General features: G+C 51.8%; 1 long non-coding RNA gene across 1 annotated transcript in view; it reads right to left on the bottom strand.

Annotated features, from left to right (window-relative positions):
* The window catches only part of LOC135276665 (uncharacterized), a 45,016-nt gene extending 34,072 nt beyond the window's left edge, over positions 1–10,944 (bottom strand). Inside the window, exons 1-2 of the long non-coding RNA XR_010344192.1 lie at positions 10,389–10,944; positions 7,567–7,656 (exon numbers count right to left, since the gene is read on the bottom strand). This is a non-coding gene — a long non-coding RNA (uncharacterized LOC135276665). The remainder of the gene's footprint in view (positions 1–7,566; positions 7,657–10,388) is intronic.
* Between the last annotated feature and the right edge of the window lie 4,939 nt (positions 10,945–15,883).

Below are 15,883 nucleotides of genomic sequence, written 5' to 3'. Positions count from 1 at the left end.
GTGTTTCTCCCAAGGAGCGTCGTCCATGGATTTAGGGCCACTGTGTTTTCCGGGATGATCTCATCTTCAGATTCCTAGTATCTGCAATGACCCTTTCAAAACCCCTCCCACAGGGTTGATGGGGATGGCACGCCAGGTTCCAGGCGGAAATGCAGTGACAGCGAACCATGAATCAGGCTGCACTAGCACCCCCTTCCTTGCTGCTAAAAGTCAGGTAGCACTTTTACATCCCATTGTTTCTACAGATAGGATCTCTGACGTTAGAAGCATATGGCTTTTTTTTTTTTTTTTGAGAAGGAGTCTCACTCTGTCACCCAGGCTGGAGTGCAATGGTGTGATCTCGGCTCACTGCAACCTCTGCCTCCCCAGTTCAAGTGATTCTCCTGCCTCAGCCTCCTGAGTAGCTGGGATTGCAGGCATGCACCACCACACCCAGCTAAGTTTTGTATTTTTAGTAGAGACAGGGTTTCACTATGTTGGCCAGGCTGGTCTCGAACTCCTGACCTTGTGACCCACCCGCCTCGGCCCCTCAAAGTGCTGGGATTACAGGCGTGAGCCACCGTGCCAGGTCAGGATCATATGGCTTTTGCTTAAGGATTGCTTCAGATGTTTTTGCAGGTCCTGAATTCCAGAAACCAGTGTGAAGAGGACCCCCATGTAGGAATGGGATCAGCATGGGAATACAGCTTCTTCACCCCACCTCCATCCCCTGACTTCACCCCCAAGCCCCCGGGACTTCACCTTGCACCCTTTGATCAATCAGACAATCTCCTCACTTGGGCCCATTCTTAAACCCCTTAAAAACTCCAGCCCCGGGTCGGGTGCGGTGGCTCATGCATGTAATCCCCAACACTTTGGGAGGTCGAGGCGGGCAGATCGCCTGAGGTCGGGTGTTCGAGACCAGCCTGGCCAGCATGGTGAAAGCCATCTCTACTAAAAATACAAAAATTAGTTGGGCGTGGTGGCACACCTGTAATCCCACCAACTTGAGAAGCTGAGACAAGAGAATTGCTTGAACCCTGAAGGTGGAGGTTGCAGTGAGCTGAGATTGCGCCACTGCACTCCAGCCTGTGCAACAGAGTGAGACTCAAAAAAAAAGAATCACAAAAAAATAAAAAAAAACCTAGCCCCAAATTCCTTGGGGAGATGGATTTTATTAATTTTTATTTTATTTTATTTTTTGGGGGGGACAGAGTCTCACTCTGTCACCTAGGCTGGAGTACAGAGGCACAATCTTGGCTCACTACACCTCCCAGGTTCAACTGATTCTCCCACCTCAGCCTCCCGAGTAGCTGGGACTACCAGCATGCACCACCATGTCCGGCTAATTTTTGTATTTTTAGTAGAGAAAGGGTTTTGCCATATTAGCCAGGCTGGTCTCAAACTCCTGGTCTCAAGTGATCTGCCCACTTCGGGCTCCCGAAGTGCTGGAATTACAGGTGTGAGCTACCGCGCCCGCCCGGGAGATGGATTTTAGATTTCCTCCCATCTCCTCCATCTGTGGCCCTATGATTAAACCTCTTTCTCTGCTGCAAACTTGTATCTCAGCGTATTGACTTACCCAGTGCCTCCAACAATGGGTCCATTATAGTTACAGTTTATCCACCTAAGATCACATTCAGGCCAGGCTCGGTGGCTTACAACTGTAATCCCAGCACTTTGGGAATCAAGGTGGGAGGATCGCTGGAGGCCAGGACTTCAAGACCAGCCCGGGAAACATAGCAAGAATCTCTCTCTGCAAAAAATACAAAACTTAGCCTGGCATGGTCTTGCGTGCCTGTGGTCCCAGCTACTTGGAAGGCTGAAGTGGGAGGATCACTTGAACCTTAGAGATCGAGGCTGCAGTGAGTGGAAATCATGGCATTGCACTCCAGCCAGCCTGAGTGACAGAGCAAGACCTTGTCTCTAAAAAAAAATAAGTTAATATAAAAATAGCGCTTTGGGAGGCCGAGGCAGGCGGATTACAAGGTCAGAAGACTGAGACCATCCTGGCCAACATGGTGAAACTCTGTCTCTACTAAAAATACAAAAATTAGCTGGGCGTGGTGGTGCGTGCCTGTAGTCCCAGCTACTAGGGAGGCTGAGGCAGGAGAATCGCCTGAACCAGGGAGTTGGAGGTTGCAGTGAGCCAAGATCTCACCACTGCACTCCAGCCTGGCAACAGAGGGAGATTTCATGTCAAAAACAAAAAACAACAAACAAACGGTCAAGCACGTGGCTCACGCCTGTAATTCCAGCACTTTGGGAGGCTGAGGCGGGTGGATCACGAGGTCAAAAGATCGAGACCATCCTGGCCAACATAGTGAAACCTGTCTCTACTAAAATACAAAAATTAGCTGCAGGTGGTGGTGTGTGCCTGTAGTCCCAGCTACTCAGGAGGCTGAGGCAGGAAAATTGCTTGAACCCGGGAGGCGGAGGTTGCAGTGAGCCAAGATCGCGCCACTGCACTCCAGCCTGGCGCCTGGCGACAGAGCAAGACTCTGTCTCAAAAAACAAACAAAAAAACCAGCACAATCACAGGTTGCAGGGACTAGAGTGTGGACACGTCCTTTTGGGGGGCTATAATTTGACACACACTACTCCCTCCCAGAGCTGCAGCCTGGCTGTGAAAGGGAAGGAGAGGAAGGAAAGAAGGAAGGGTCCCCTGCATCACCCAGACCCCCAGAACCAGACCCTGGTAGGGATGGAGGAGAGGCAGTTAGAAGACTTAGGTCTAAACCAAGGCCCAAGCTTGGGTCTGGACATCCCGGTTTTGAATCCAAGCCAAGCTGCCCTGTGACCTAAGGCAATTCCAGGAACATCTGTTACCTCAGATGAATACAAAACAAAGTCACAAGGCTGAGATATCCAGGGGACTGCGGGGCAGGGGGGCACCTTCCCCTGGGAAAGGCACGTTATAGAGGTCCTGAGAGACCACCCCTCCACCAGAGTTCACACAACACTGGTTCATTTCATCACAGGGACGACCTGACCTCCAGGATTGTTCTAGAAGGTCTTTTTCTCTACTCTCTCCACACCAATCCCTCTCCACCTGCTCCTCCCACCTTCCACTGGGTCCCGATCCTCCTCTGGGCTGAGGCCCTGCTTGCTTGACCTCCATTCACTCAACAAACATTTATTATTTTTTCTTTTCTTCAAAGCTACTGCAAATCAAACTTATTATTTTAATTATTATTATTTTTTGAGACAGAGTCTCTCTCCGTCAACTAGGCTGGAGTGTAATGGCTCAATCTCAGCTCACGGCAACCTCGGTCTCCTGGGCTCAAGTGATTCTCCTGCCTCAGCCTCCCAAGTAGCTGAGATTACACACCATGTCTAGCTAAATTTTTGTATTTTTCGTAGAGATGGATTTTCACCTTGTTGCCCAGGCGGATCTTGAACTCCCGACCTCAGGTGATCTGCCCACCTTGGCCTCCCAAAGTGCTGGAATTACAGGGCTGAGCCACCGCGCCTGGTCTATTATTGTTTTTTGAGACATAGTCTCGCTCTGTCGCCCATGCTTAAGTGCAGTGGTGCGATCACTGCCCACTGTAATCTCTGCCTCCCAGGTTTAAGCAATTCTCGTTTCTCAGTCTCCCCAGTGGTTGGGATTACAGGCAGGCATCACCACACCTGGATAATTTTTGTATTTTTAGTAGAGACGGGGTTTCACCATGTTGACCAGGCTGTTCTCAAACTACTGGGCTCAAAGGATCCGCTCACCTCAGCCTCCCAAAGTGCTAGGATTACAGGCGTTAGCCAAGGCACCCAGTCCTAACAAACACTTATTGAGCACCTGGTGTATGCCAAGGGCCAGGGAAGGGGGCGGCATACAGAGCCAGGAGGGAAGTGTGGAGGAACTTCCCTTTTGGAGTTGACATTCCACGGAGAAGAACCTGGGTGATGCCAAGATGCACAAGGACTGCTAATTCTGTGGTGCACCCAAAAGCAGCCTCACCTCCTCCCAGCACTTTGGGAGGTCCAGGCGGGCAGATCATGAGGTCAGGAGTTCGAGACCAGCCTGGCCAACATGGCAAAACCCTGTCCCTACTAAAAATACAAAAATTAGCCAGGTGTCATGGCACATGGCTATAATCCCAGCTACTTGGGAGGCTGAGGCAGAAGAATTGCTTGAACCTGAGAGTCAGAGGCTGCAGTAAGCCAAGATTGTGCCCCTGCACTCCAGCCTGGGCGACAGAGCAAGACCCTGTCTCAAAAAAAAAAAAAAAAATTGTGCCCCTGGGAAGGGGCACAAATGGGGGAAACCTGGAGGAGGGGAGGGAGGAGCCACGTGGATAGCTGGGGAAGGCTGTCATATGAGGAGGACTTGACCCCTCCTTGCTGGCTTTGAAAATGGAGGGAGGGCCCACGAACCAAGGAATGCAGGCGACTTCTACAAACTGGGAACGGACAACCAGCAAGAAAACAGGGGCCTCAATTCTACAACCCCAAGGACCTGAATCCTGCACCCCTAAATGAGCAAGAAATAGATCGTCCCTTACAGCCTCCAAGAAAGGAGTGCAGCCTGCGGACATCTTGGTCTTAGGCAGATGAGACCCAAACCACATTTCTGACCTCTAGAGCTGTAGGATAATTTGCGTCGTTTAAAAATGCTAAGATTGCGACGGCAGTCATGGGAAATTAACACAAGGTGGGAGCCTTCCAGGTTCTGAGCAGAAGAAGGGGGCGTGGCTTGACTCAGGTGTTCGCTCGCGCCCTCTGGAGGCTGCGGAGGGAACAGGCCTGAGGGCCAGGCTGGAGACCCGAGCAAGGGCAGAGGGAACCGCAGGGTCCAGGTGAAGGTACGCTGGGCTGGACCAGGTGAGGGCCGGGGAGGTGGGGACGAAATGAAGTCGGAGGTTTGAGGATGGAAAAAGAGGAAAAAAGAGAGAGGACTCCAGCCGGGCGCGGTGGCTCACACCTGTAATCCTTTGGGAGGCTGAGGTGGGAGAATCGCTTGAGGTCAGGAGTTCGAGACCCAGCCTGGCCAACACAGTGAAACCCTGTGTCTACCAAAAATACAAAAATTAGCCAGGCGTGGTGGTGCACGCCTCGCCTGTAGTCCCAGCTACTCGGGAGGCTGAGGCAGGAGAATCGCTTGAACCCGGGAGGCGGAGATTGAAGTGAGCAGAGCCTGGGCGATTGAGCAAGACTCCGTCTCAAAAAAAAAAAAAAAAAAAAGAGCGAGAGAGAGAGATTGAGGATTCGAGTCAAGGATGATTGGAGGCTTGTGAGCTGGGAACTTGGAGTCTCCTGTCCCCTCCACCCCAACTCCACCAGTCCCTACCTCTCCCTGACCTCACCTGCCAGCAACTGCCCTGAGGGGAGGCCACATGCTCCTCTCTCCTCTGAGGCCTTGCTCCTGCCCTGTGACCTCTCATTTGCGACATCTCCTGTCTCCGTTCTCAAAACAGGAAGTCAGATGGGGGCTTTAGAGGGGCTGGGACCTGTGAGCCCCCAGGCCTCCAGAGGGATTCCAGATTTGGGAATCGGCCTCCTCCCTCCCACCCAAGTCCAGCCCCGCCAAAGCAGCTCCCAGCTCACCCCCTGGTCTGCACCTCTGTCTCTGTCTCTTTCTCTCTGCGGAATTTCCATTCTCCTTTTGGTAACCGAATTATCCCATCTCTGCCTCTCACTGGGGGCCACCCGCAGAGGCGTGGGTGAGGAGGGGCCCGGGTCGCAGCGCGAGATATTAAACCATCAATCACCTGCCAATGCTGACTCCCCCGTGCTGGGACCCTCCATTGGCTCAGCCTAGAAGCAGACCAGCTCCAGTGCAGGCCTGGAGGCCCAGAGACCCCATCAAAATGGGAATCCTTGGAAGAATCTCACAGGCCCACCTGGGCAAGTGCCTGGGTGCAGACTGGCCTGGCTTAATGCACAGACGGGTGCCCTGGGTTAAAATCCACAAGCTGCTTCCTATCCACGCATGGGAGCCACTGCATAGTTCTGTGCCTCAGTTTCCCCATCTGTACAATGGCGATAACAGCAGGGCGCGGTGGCTCATGCCTGTAATCCTAGCACTTTGGGAGGCTGGGAGGGCAGATCATGGTCAGGAGTTTGAGACCAGCCTGGCCAACACGGTGAAACACCCTTTCTACTAAAAATATAAAAATTGGCTGGGCACGGTGGCTCATGCCTGTAATCCCAGCACTTTGGGAGGCTAAGGTGGGCGGATCGCCTGAGGTTGGGAGTTTGAGACCAGTCTGACCAACATGGAGAAACCCCATCTCTACTAAAAATACAAAAATTAGCCGGGCATGGTGGCACACGCCTGCAAGCCCAGCTACTCAGGATGCTGAGGCAGGAGAATTGCTTGAACCTGGGTACAGTGAGCCCAGATTGCGCCATTGCACTCCAGCCTGGGCAACAAGAGCGAAACTTCGTCTCTAAATAAATAAATAAATAAAAATTTAGCCAGGTGTGGTGGTGTGCCCCTGTAATCCCAGCTACTTGGGAGGCTGAAGCAGGAGAATCACTTGAACCTGGGAGGCAGAGGTTGCAGTGAGCCGAGATTGCATCACTGCACTCCAGCCTGCGGGACAGAGCGAGACTCCATATTAAAAAAAAACAGGCCGGGCGCGGTGGCTCAAGCCTGTAATCCCAGCACTTTGGGAGGCCGAGGCGGGCGGATCACGAGGTCAAGAGATCGAGACCATCCTGGTCAACATTGTGAAACCCCGTCTCTACTAATACAAAAAAATTAGCTGGGCATGGTGGCGCGTGCCTGTAATCCCAGCTACTCAGGAGGCTGAGGCAGGAGAATTGCCTGAACCCGGGAGGCGGAGGTTGCGGTGAGCCGAGATCGCGCCATTGCACTCCAGCCTGGGTAACGAGAGCGAAACTCCGTCTCAAAAAAAAAAAAAAAAAAAAAAAAAAAAAAAAAACAGTGGTAACGTTTTTTACATCTTTGGGGTTCACTGTGAGGATTAAAGCAGTTACTGCAGATGGAAACACCTGGCCGATAGTAAATCCTGTCTAGGATTTGCTGCCAGAATAATTTTCCTTCAGGATTGGGGGCTCACTCACTGGTGAAAGAAACACAAGATTCTTGCATTTGGGGGGACTTAATGGAGTTCGTGTTTGTGTCACCTCACAGCTGCTGCCTTGTGTGGGCTGGAATCGGATTTTTTTGTTTTTGTTTTTGAGAGAAGGTCTGGCTGTGTCACCCAGGCTGAAGTGCAGTGGTATGATCATGACTCACTGCAGCCTCAACTTTCTGGACTTAAGCGATCCTCCCACCTCAGCCTCTTGAGTAGTTAGGATTATAGGCATGAGCCCCCACAGCCAGGTCTAGGGAAAAAAAAATTAAAGGCTCTTTTAGAACCTTAACTAGGGCCAAGCAACCCATATTTCAAGGCACTCAATTCACAAAATAAGGCCTCAGTACTTTGCAAAGGCTGTTCCCTCTGCCCAAAATGCTGTTCCCTCAGACAGTCATGTGACTCCTTCTTGCCTGCTTCTGGGCTTGCTGCAATGTCCCCTCATCAATGAGGTCACTTTGCGAAAATTGCACCCAGGGCCCCTGCCCGTCCCCACCCTTGCCGGCTGTATTTCTGTGCATACCATGCACCCTATTTTGCATACCGTATGCAGTAATGTTGGGTCTGTCTCTTCATCCCACTGGAGTGTCAACCCCAGGGCAGGGATTCATTCATTCACTGCCCAGTGCAGCACCTGGCATGAAATAAACACCCAGTAAATACTTGTTGAGTGAATGCATGAACAAATTCCATTGAGCTGCTCCCGGAGAGCCCTGCAGGCTGCAGCCAGCTCAAAGCTGCTCTGGTCTGGGCCTGTCAGCAATCCTGGGCTTCCTGGGGGATGGAGGGGTCACTGGATGCATGCAGACATGCAGCTGGTTCACTATTAACGCTGTATGGACTTTTGTCTTTTTTTTTTTGAGACACAGATTCACTCTTGTTGCCCAGGCTGGAGTGCAGTGGTGTGATCTCGGCTCACTGCAACCTCCGCCTCCTGGGTTCAAGCGATTCTCCTGCCTCAGCCTCCTGAGTAGCTAGGATTACAGGTGCCTGTCACCACACCTATCTAATTTTTGTATTGTTTTTAAGAGGGTTTCACCATGTTGGCCAGGATGGTCTCGATCTCTTGACCTCATGATCCACCTGCCTTGGCCTCCCAAAGTGCTGGGATGACAGGCCTGGGCCACTGTGCCTGGCCCTTTTTTTTTTTTTTTTTTTTTTTTGAAACTGGATCTCGCTCTGTCGCACAGGCTGGAGTGCAGTGGTGTGATCACAGCTCACTGCAGCCTTGATTTCCCGAGCTCCAGCGATCCTCCCACCTCAGCCCCCTGAGTAGCTGGGACCACAACCACAGTTGTGGGCCATCATGCCTGACTAATTTTTGTATTTTTCATAGAGACAGTTTCACCACGTTGCCCAAGCTGGTCTTGAACTCCTGAGCTCAAGCAATCTGCCTGCCTGGGGCTCAAAGCGTTGGGATTACAGGCGTGGGCCACCACGCCTGCCCAGGGTCTTTATTTTTTCATTATTTATGTATTTGTTGTAGAGATGGGGGTCTCCCTGTTGCTGCTCAGGCTGGTCTTGAGCTCCTGGGCTCAAGCGATCCTTCCATTTTGGCCTCCCAAAGTGCTGGGATTATAGGCGTGAGCCACTGTGCCCAGCCTTGGGTAGATCTGTAAAAGGTACCCCTTCCTGGCTGGGCGCAGTGGCTCACGCCTGTAATCCCAACACTTCGGGAGGTGGAGGCGGGTGGATCACCTGAGGTCAGGAGTTTGAGATCAGCCTGACTAACATGGAGAAACCTTGTCTCTACTAGTAAAAAAAAAAAATTAGCTGAGCTTGGTGGCACATGCTTGTAATCCCAGCTGCTCAGGAGGCTGAGGCAGGAGAATTGCTTGAACCTGGGAGGCGGAGGTTGCAATAAGCCCAGATCATGCCACTGCACTCCAGCCTGGGCAACAAGAGTGAAATTCTGTCCAAAAAAAAAAAAAAAAAAAAAAAATGATACCCCTTCCTCTGGGCAGATGCAGTGTGTGGTGAGGGGAACAGATAATGTTAGCTCCTGCTGTAGCTTCTGTCCAGTATGCTCGTGCAGTGGGCAACTTGCACAACTGTTCTTGGCAGGCCTGCTTGTGTCCCCCATCTCTTGAGCAGCTCAGAAGGTGGGGGGGTGTGCTATGAAGACCAAGTAACCAGAGGCTGGACCTCCACACCCAGGTGTTTGAGGGCCAAACCCCAACCTCTGTGCCCAGCTCACTGTTGGTAAAAAAATCTGCCAAGGAACTGAACTGTTCTAGGTAACACCCCCAAATCCCCCCTCCAGGCATCCCCAGCAGTGTCTCCCTTGCTGCTCCAGACTGGGGGTACCCTCACCTTCCCCAGCCCCCCTGCACGTTTCCACCCAGCCAGGAGTCCCACACTTGCCTGCTTCTCCCAACCTCTCTCCCTCTCTCTCCAGCACAGCGGCTATTTTTATTTTTCCTTCTTATTAAATTTCCAACTTCGGCAAACACCATGGCCCCTGCCTCACCGCGCCCCCCCTTCCCTTAGGGCGGATTTGATTCACTTGCGTTTTATTAACAGATTAAAAAAAAAAAACTCGCAGCTGCCACCACAATGTGACTTTCTCCGCTTTCCTGGAGGTTTAGGGAACCGAGGAGAACTGGGCTGCCCGATCCCTCTCCGGGTTTAAATTCGCCCTCCTCCCCACTCCCCGGGACCTTTCCATCACAGCCTGAGCCGCGAGGCCGGGAAGGGGCTGGGGAGTGAGGGTGGGTCTCGTCCTGGGTTTTAGGGGGAATGGGATGGGTGTCAGGCCTGATGCGGTCCCCCAGCCAGGGCCTCGTCCCAAGGCGGAATTGGAAATTAAAAAAAAAAAAAGCAATCCGGAGGGAAGCCCCGCCCCCGCCCCGCCCGCGCAGACCTTGGGTGCCAAAGGCTTCGGGTGGGAGGGGCAGCCTCGGGGGTGGGTGGGGGCTTAGAGTTGGCGCCTCTCACACAAAGCTGGGGGCGCCCCCGCCCTCTCCCCCTTTGGAGGGCTGGCAGGCGGCCTTAGGAAGGGTTGCCACCTACCCTAGCCCGGCTCGCTCAGTTTTCTTTCCTCCTTAGGATATTCTGATTCCCGTGCTGACTCCCAGACCTGAGAGCAAATTACTTCCTCGGGCCCTCGGGGTGTTTTCCTCCCCCACGTGTTTTTTTTTTTTTTTTTTTTTCCCCGTGGCAGTCGCCATGGCAACCAAGAACCCAGCTGCACTTCACTTCCCTGGGATACAGGTTGGAGGTAGGGGGGTGATGGGAAAACTAACTGGGTCATTTAGGCCAGGACCTTCCTACCCTCCTCTTTGCCCCCTCTCTTAGTCCTCCACCCCTCCCCCACACCACCTGGCCTAGCCTTGATCAACAAGAGGCCAGGTTGCCCCGTCATACCCATCTGGGTGGTTGAGCCGCGTCTTCCTTCTGGGTCACTCTGTTCCGGGAAGGTCCTTCATTTGGCCCGAGGGCTAAGGCTCCAGCTCTCGGTGAAATCCGTTTTCCCTTCCTTTCCTCCACTATTTCGTCCGTCAATCAGGTGTACTGGTACGGTTGGGCAGGTTGGACACTGCACAAGGGGACACTGAGTAGGTTCAAGCTGAGCTCCTGATTTCCCATGCTCCTTTGCTCCATAGCACGCTACAGACTAACCTCTCCTCTGCCTCACTGACACCAACTCTCTGTTTGCTATCAGCCGAGCCAGTGATTTCAATAAAACACTTCAGTACTGGTCACCCCCCATGCAGAGGAAGAAGGGAAGTTCAGTCGGGAATTTGGGGTCTTGAACAACTCAAGCCACAGCTCCTGTGGGAGCTTATAGAGAGAGCAAACCTGGTCAGAAATAACTTCTACAGGGGCAAAAACTAGGGTCGAGGACCATAGAATGCCTTGGGGTACTCAGAGGGAGGCAGGGAATGATTATCAAAAGCCCCAAAGGAATCATGGGGCTGATCAAATTACTTCCTGGATCCAATTCTACCGCCCACTATCAATACTGTTGGCCTAGGTGGCTCCTCCCACTGGAAGGTGGAGCCTATTTCCACACCCCTTGAATCTGGGTTGATCTTGTGATCTCCTTTGGCCAATCAATGGATCGCAGCGGAAGTGAAGTCAGTTCCCAATCTAGGCCTGGAGAGGTGCCGCAGGTTTCTGGTCAATGTCTGGAAACCCCGCCTCTGTCAGGTGACCACGCCCCAGCTAGCCTGCTGGAGGATGAGGGAAGAATCCTGTTATCCCAGCCAAGCCGTCCCAGACCAGCCTACAGCCAGCCGGGCCCGAAATATACGAAAAGACCCAGCCTGGATAAATAAAGTCTTGGAGCCATAGACATTGGCGGTTGAGCCCAGCCAAGAGCAGCCTGCAGCCTGCGAAGCCAAAATTAACGCTGATTTTCCTAAGCTGCTGGATTTGGGCGTTGTTAGGCAGCTTTTTTTATTTTATTTTATTTTTTTTGAGACACAGTCTCACTTTGTGGCCCAGGCCGGAGTGCAGTGGCGCAATCTTGGCTCACTGCAACCTCCGCCTCCCAGGTCCAAGAGATTCTCCTGTCTCAGCCTCTCGAGTAGCTGGGACTACAGGCACAAGCCACCATAGCTGACTAATTTTTGCGTTTTTAGTAGAGACAGGGTTTCGTCATGTTGGCCAGGTTGGTCTCGAACTCGTTGTCTCAAGTGATCCATCCGCCTCGTCCTCTCAAAGTGCTGGGATTACAGGCATGAACCACCGGGCCTGGCCTTTGTTAGACAGCTTAACTGGCAACAGGTAACTGACAAGGAACCTGGCAGGCACGGGTGTGTGTTGGTCAGAACTTCCCCACGAAGGAGTTAGACTCAGATCCTGGGGGCTGTGAAATTGATTGTCAACTCTAACTTCCTGAGGAATCCTTCTCCATTTTTCTTCTCTTTTTTGTTTTTTCGCATGGCCTTCCAAGAAATGCCCCATTTTTCCTTTTTTTTTATTTTGAGACGGAGTCTCACTCTGTTGCCCAGGCTGGAGTATAGTGGTGCGATCTCGGCTCACTGCAACCTCTGCCTCCCAGGCTCAAGCGATTCTCCTACCTCAGCCTCCTGAGTAGCTAGGATTACAGGCTTGTACCACTATCCCCCACTAATTTTTGTATTTTTAATAGAGACAGCGTTTCGTCATCCTGGCCAGGCTGGTCTCGAACTCCTGACCTCAGGTGATCCGTCCGCCTGGGCCTCCCAAAGTGCTGAGATTACAGGCATGAGCCACCACGCCTGGCCTGCCATTTTTTCCTTCCTTGGTATCTCTCTGAATTGCACCTCCTCTCCTCTCTCTCTCTCTCTCTCACACTTCCAGCCACACCAGTCTCCTAACTGATTTCTACTCCTCCATGCTAGTTCCCATCTCGGGGCCTTGGCACCGCTGTTCCTCCTGCCTGGAACCCTCTTCCCCCAGATCTCTATGCATCCTCCCCTTTTACCCCTTCAGGTCTCTGCTCACGTGCCTGACGCCCTGAGATCCCCTCCTTAACTCGGATAGGGATGTCTCCTTCCAGGCCCTCACCAACCTGCTACTGCTCCCAGTGGGAGCACATCATGACCAGCCTAGGACGCTAAGGCTGACCCGGTGTTCAGATGGGAGCAGAACAGCCCTCCACAAAAACATGCCTTTTTTTTTTTTTTTTTTTTTTTCTTTTTTGAGACAGAGTTTCGCTCTTGTTACCCAGGCTGGAGTGCAATGGCGTGATCTCGGCTCACCGCAACCTCCGCCTCCTGGGTTCAGGCAATTCTCCTGCCTCAGCCTCCTGAGTCGCTGGGATTACAGGCACGCGCCACCATGCCCAGCTAATTTTTTGTATTTTTAGTAGAGACTGGGTTTCACCATGTTGACCGGGATGGTCTCGATCTCTTGACCTTGTGATCCACCCACCTCGGCCTCCCAAAGTGAAACATGCCTTTTTAGGGCCGGGCGAGGTGGCTCATGTCTGTAATCCCAGCACTTTGGGAGGCTGAGGCGGGCGGATCACGAGGTCAAGAGATTGAGACCATCCTGATCAACATGGTGAAACTCCGTCTCTACTAAAAGTACAAAAATTAGCTGGGCATGGTGGCGCGTGCCTGTAATCCCAACTACTTGGGAGGCTGAGGCAGGAGAATCGTTTGAACCCAGGAGGTGGAGGTTGCAGTGAGCCAAGGTTGAACCACTGCACTCCAGCCTGGTGACAGAGCAAGACTCCGTCTCAAAAAAAAAAAAAAAAATACAAAAAAAAAATACAAAAAAACCCAGACATTTCTCTTTTGGGTCGAGCACAGTGGCTCACGCCTGGAATCCCAGCACTTTGGGAGGTTGAGGCGGGTGGATCACAAGGTCAGGAGTTTGAGACCCACCTGGCCAAAATGGTGAGACCTCATCTCTACTAAAAACACAAAAATTAGCTGGGCATGGTAGCGAGCACCTGTTCGTAACAGTCCCAGCTACTCGGGAGCCTGAGGCAGGAGAATCGCCTCCCAAGTAGCTGGAATTACCTGCACCCGCCGCCACAGCTGGCTAATTTTTATAGTTTTAGTAGAGACAGGGTTTTACCATGTTGGCCAGGCTAGTCTCGAACTCCTGACCTTAAGTGATCCACCTGCCTCAGCCTCCCAGCGTGCTAGGATTACAGGTGTGAGCCACTGTGCCCTGCCACACAAAAACATTCCTCATTCACCTTTCCCCTAATGATTTTACTATCCACGACTAATCATGCCCTAAATCCATGATTTCTTTGGGGTTTTTTTTGTTTGTTTTCGTTTTTGTTTTGAGATACAGTCTCACTCTGTCGCCAGGCTGGAGTGCAATGGCACGATCTCTGCTCACTGGAACCTCTTACTCCCTGATTTAAGGGATTCTGCCTCAGCCTCCTGAGTAGCTGGAATTACAGGCACACACCACTGTGCCTAGCTAATTTTTGTATTTTTAGTAGAGATGGGGTTTCACCATATTGACCAAGCTGGTCTCGATCTCCTGACCTCATGATCCGCCTGCCTCGGCCTCCCAAAGTGCTGAGATTACAGGTGTGAACCACCGCGCCTGGCCTTTTTTTTTTTTAATTAAGAGATGGGATCTCACTATGTTGCCCAGGCTGTTCTCAAACTCCTGGCCTCAAGCGATCCTTCCACCTTGCCCTCCCAAAGTGCTGGGATTAAAGCCGTGAGTCACGTTGCCTGGCCTGCAGCCATGATTTCATTACAAGTTGCAAAATACTGCATTCCCAGTTCATCACAGCGTTTTCCCATTTATACATCTGTCGTCTCCAACAATCTGGAAACCCCTCAACAGCAGAGGCAGAGCCACAGGGTACCAAAGAAACGTTTGCTGAAAGAATTTGAATTCAGGAGATGGAGTCTATTGGGGGAAACAAGCGAGCAGGTATTTGTTGTTTAGGGCAAAGAAACACGGCACCATTTCTCCTGCTTTTAGGATCAAAGGCTGCTCCAGTCCATCTCCTCTGGATGCCATGCCTGGCCAGAAGTCCCAGGACATGGCCTGGCCCCTACCCATCAAAGCTTTCTGTCTTCTGACGCCGTCACCACCCCATGGACCCAAGACCTATAGAGGACTGGGGAGAAGAAAGATCGACTGTCTACAGGTATCAACATTGCTTTCCTTCTTAATTTTTTTTTTTTTTATTTTAAACCTCTCCACGATTCAAACATTTCTCTTATTATCTTCTGCCGAGGGAAAAAAATTAATAACATGGCACAATATAAAATACTAAATTAAAGGCATTTTGGAACCAGCAATTATTTCATAAGCTTCTCTTTTATTGCCACGCTAATGTGCCTAATTGCTATCTTAATGAGGACATTAATTTCTGGCTAATGTGATGTTATTATAGAAATTGCAGTCAATCTCTTAAAAGGGGGAAAGTGCTAGGAAGCTGTCCCACGAGGCAGAGGCTCTGGTCACCCCGCAGCCGAGGGGCAAAGGAGAGGGGAGGAGACGGTGCTGGAACCCGGGCCAGGAGTGGGGGAAGGATGGGGCTGCTGGGAGCCAGAGAGGGGGGAAGGCAGGGGGCTTGTGCGGAGAATAAAGCCGCCCAGGGAGGCCCTGATCTGAAAGCCAGCTGCTGCCATGCCCGGGGACCTAGGAGATGGAACTGTGAATAGGGGGAAAGTGTTACAGCAATAATAAAACCCGACATCAGTGGCAGGCACCGTTGAGGCTTTTCCTATGCTAATCCTTGCAACAGCTCTATAAAATAGTGTCATTTCCCCCATTTTACACATGGAAGAACAGAGAGGTTGAGTAACTTACCCAAGGTCACACAGCTATTACATGGTAGAGATGGGATTTGAACCCAGCATGTCTGGCTTAACTGCCGAGCTATGCTGCCTTTTACCCAGCACCCTGAGACCATCGATAATAATAATTTCAAGCATTTATTGAGGATTTATCAGGCACTGGCCGTGAGTCAAGCCTTTTGCACACAGTATCTCTTGCACACAGGGCTCCATCTTGGAGGGAAAGCTTGAGCGACAGCCACATCTGAGCACTCCTTAATACACAGGGAGGACGAGGCGAGGCTCAAAGCTGGGGGGCTGGGGCTCCGCCTCCCTCCCCACATAGGAAGAAGAAATCCATTGCAGGTGGCAAGACATCAGGGCGCAGAGAGGAGAAGTTTCTTTCCTCTGAGTTGCACCTTATGGCAGGTTACTGTGGCGGTCAGCGGAGGTTGTGAAGGCAAATGGTCTGGGTTAGAATTCTAGCTTTTCCCACTGGGTGAGTGGCCGACCCTCTCTGCACCTCAATTTCCTCATTTAAAGATTGGGGCTATGGGGCCTGGAGCCATGGTTCATGCCTGTAATCCCAGCACTTTGGGAGGCCCAGGTGGGCAGATCACAAGGTCAAGAGAACGAGACCAGCCTGACCAACATGGTGAAACCTGG

This window comes from Aotus nancymaae, unplaced genomic scaffold, assembly GCF_030222135.1.
Source record: "Aotus nancymaae isolate 86718 unplaced genomic scaffold, 86718_ANA_hifiasm-v0.15.2.pri h1tg000028l, whole genome shotgun sequence".
NCBI classification, from domain to species: Eukaryota; Metazoa; Chordata; class Mammalia; order Primates; family Aotidae; genus Aotus; species Aotus nancymaae.
The sequence above is the reverse complement of the archived record's forward strand: the minus strand, read 5'-3'. Positions and strand labels throughout refer to the sequence as shown.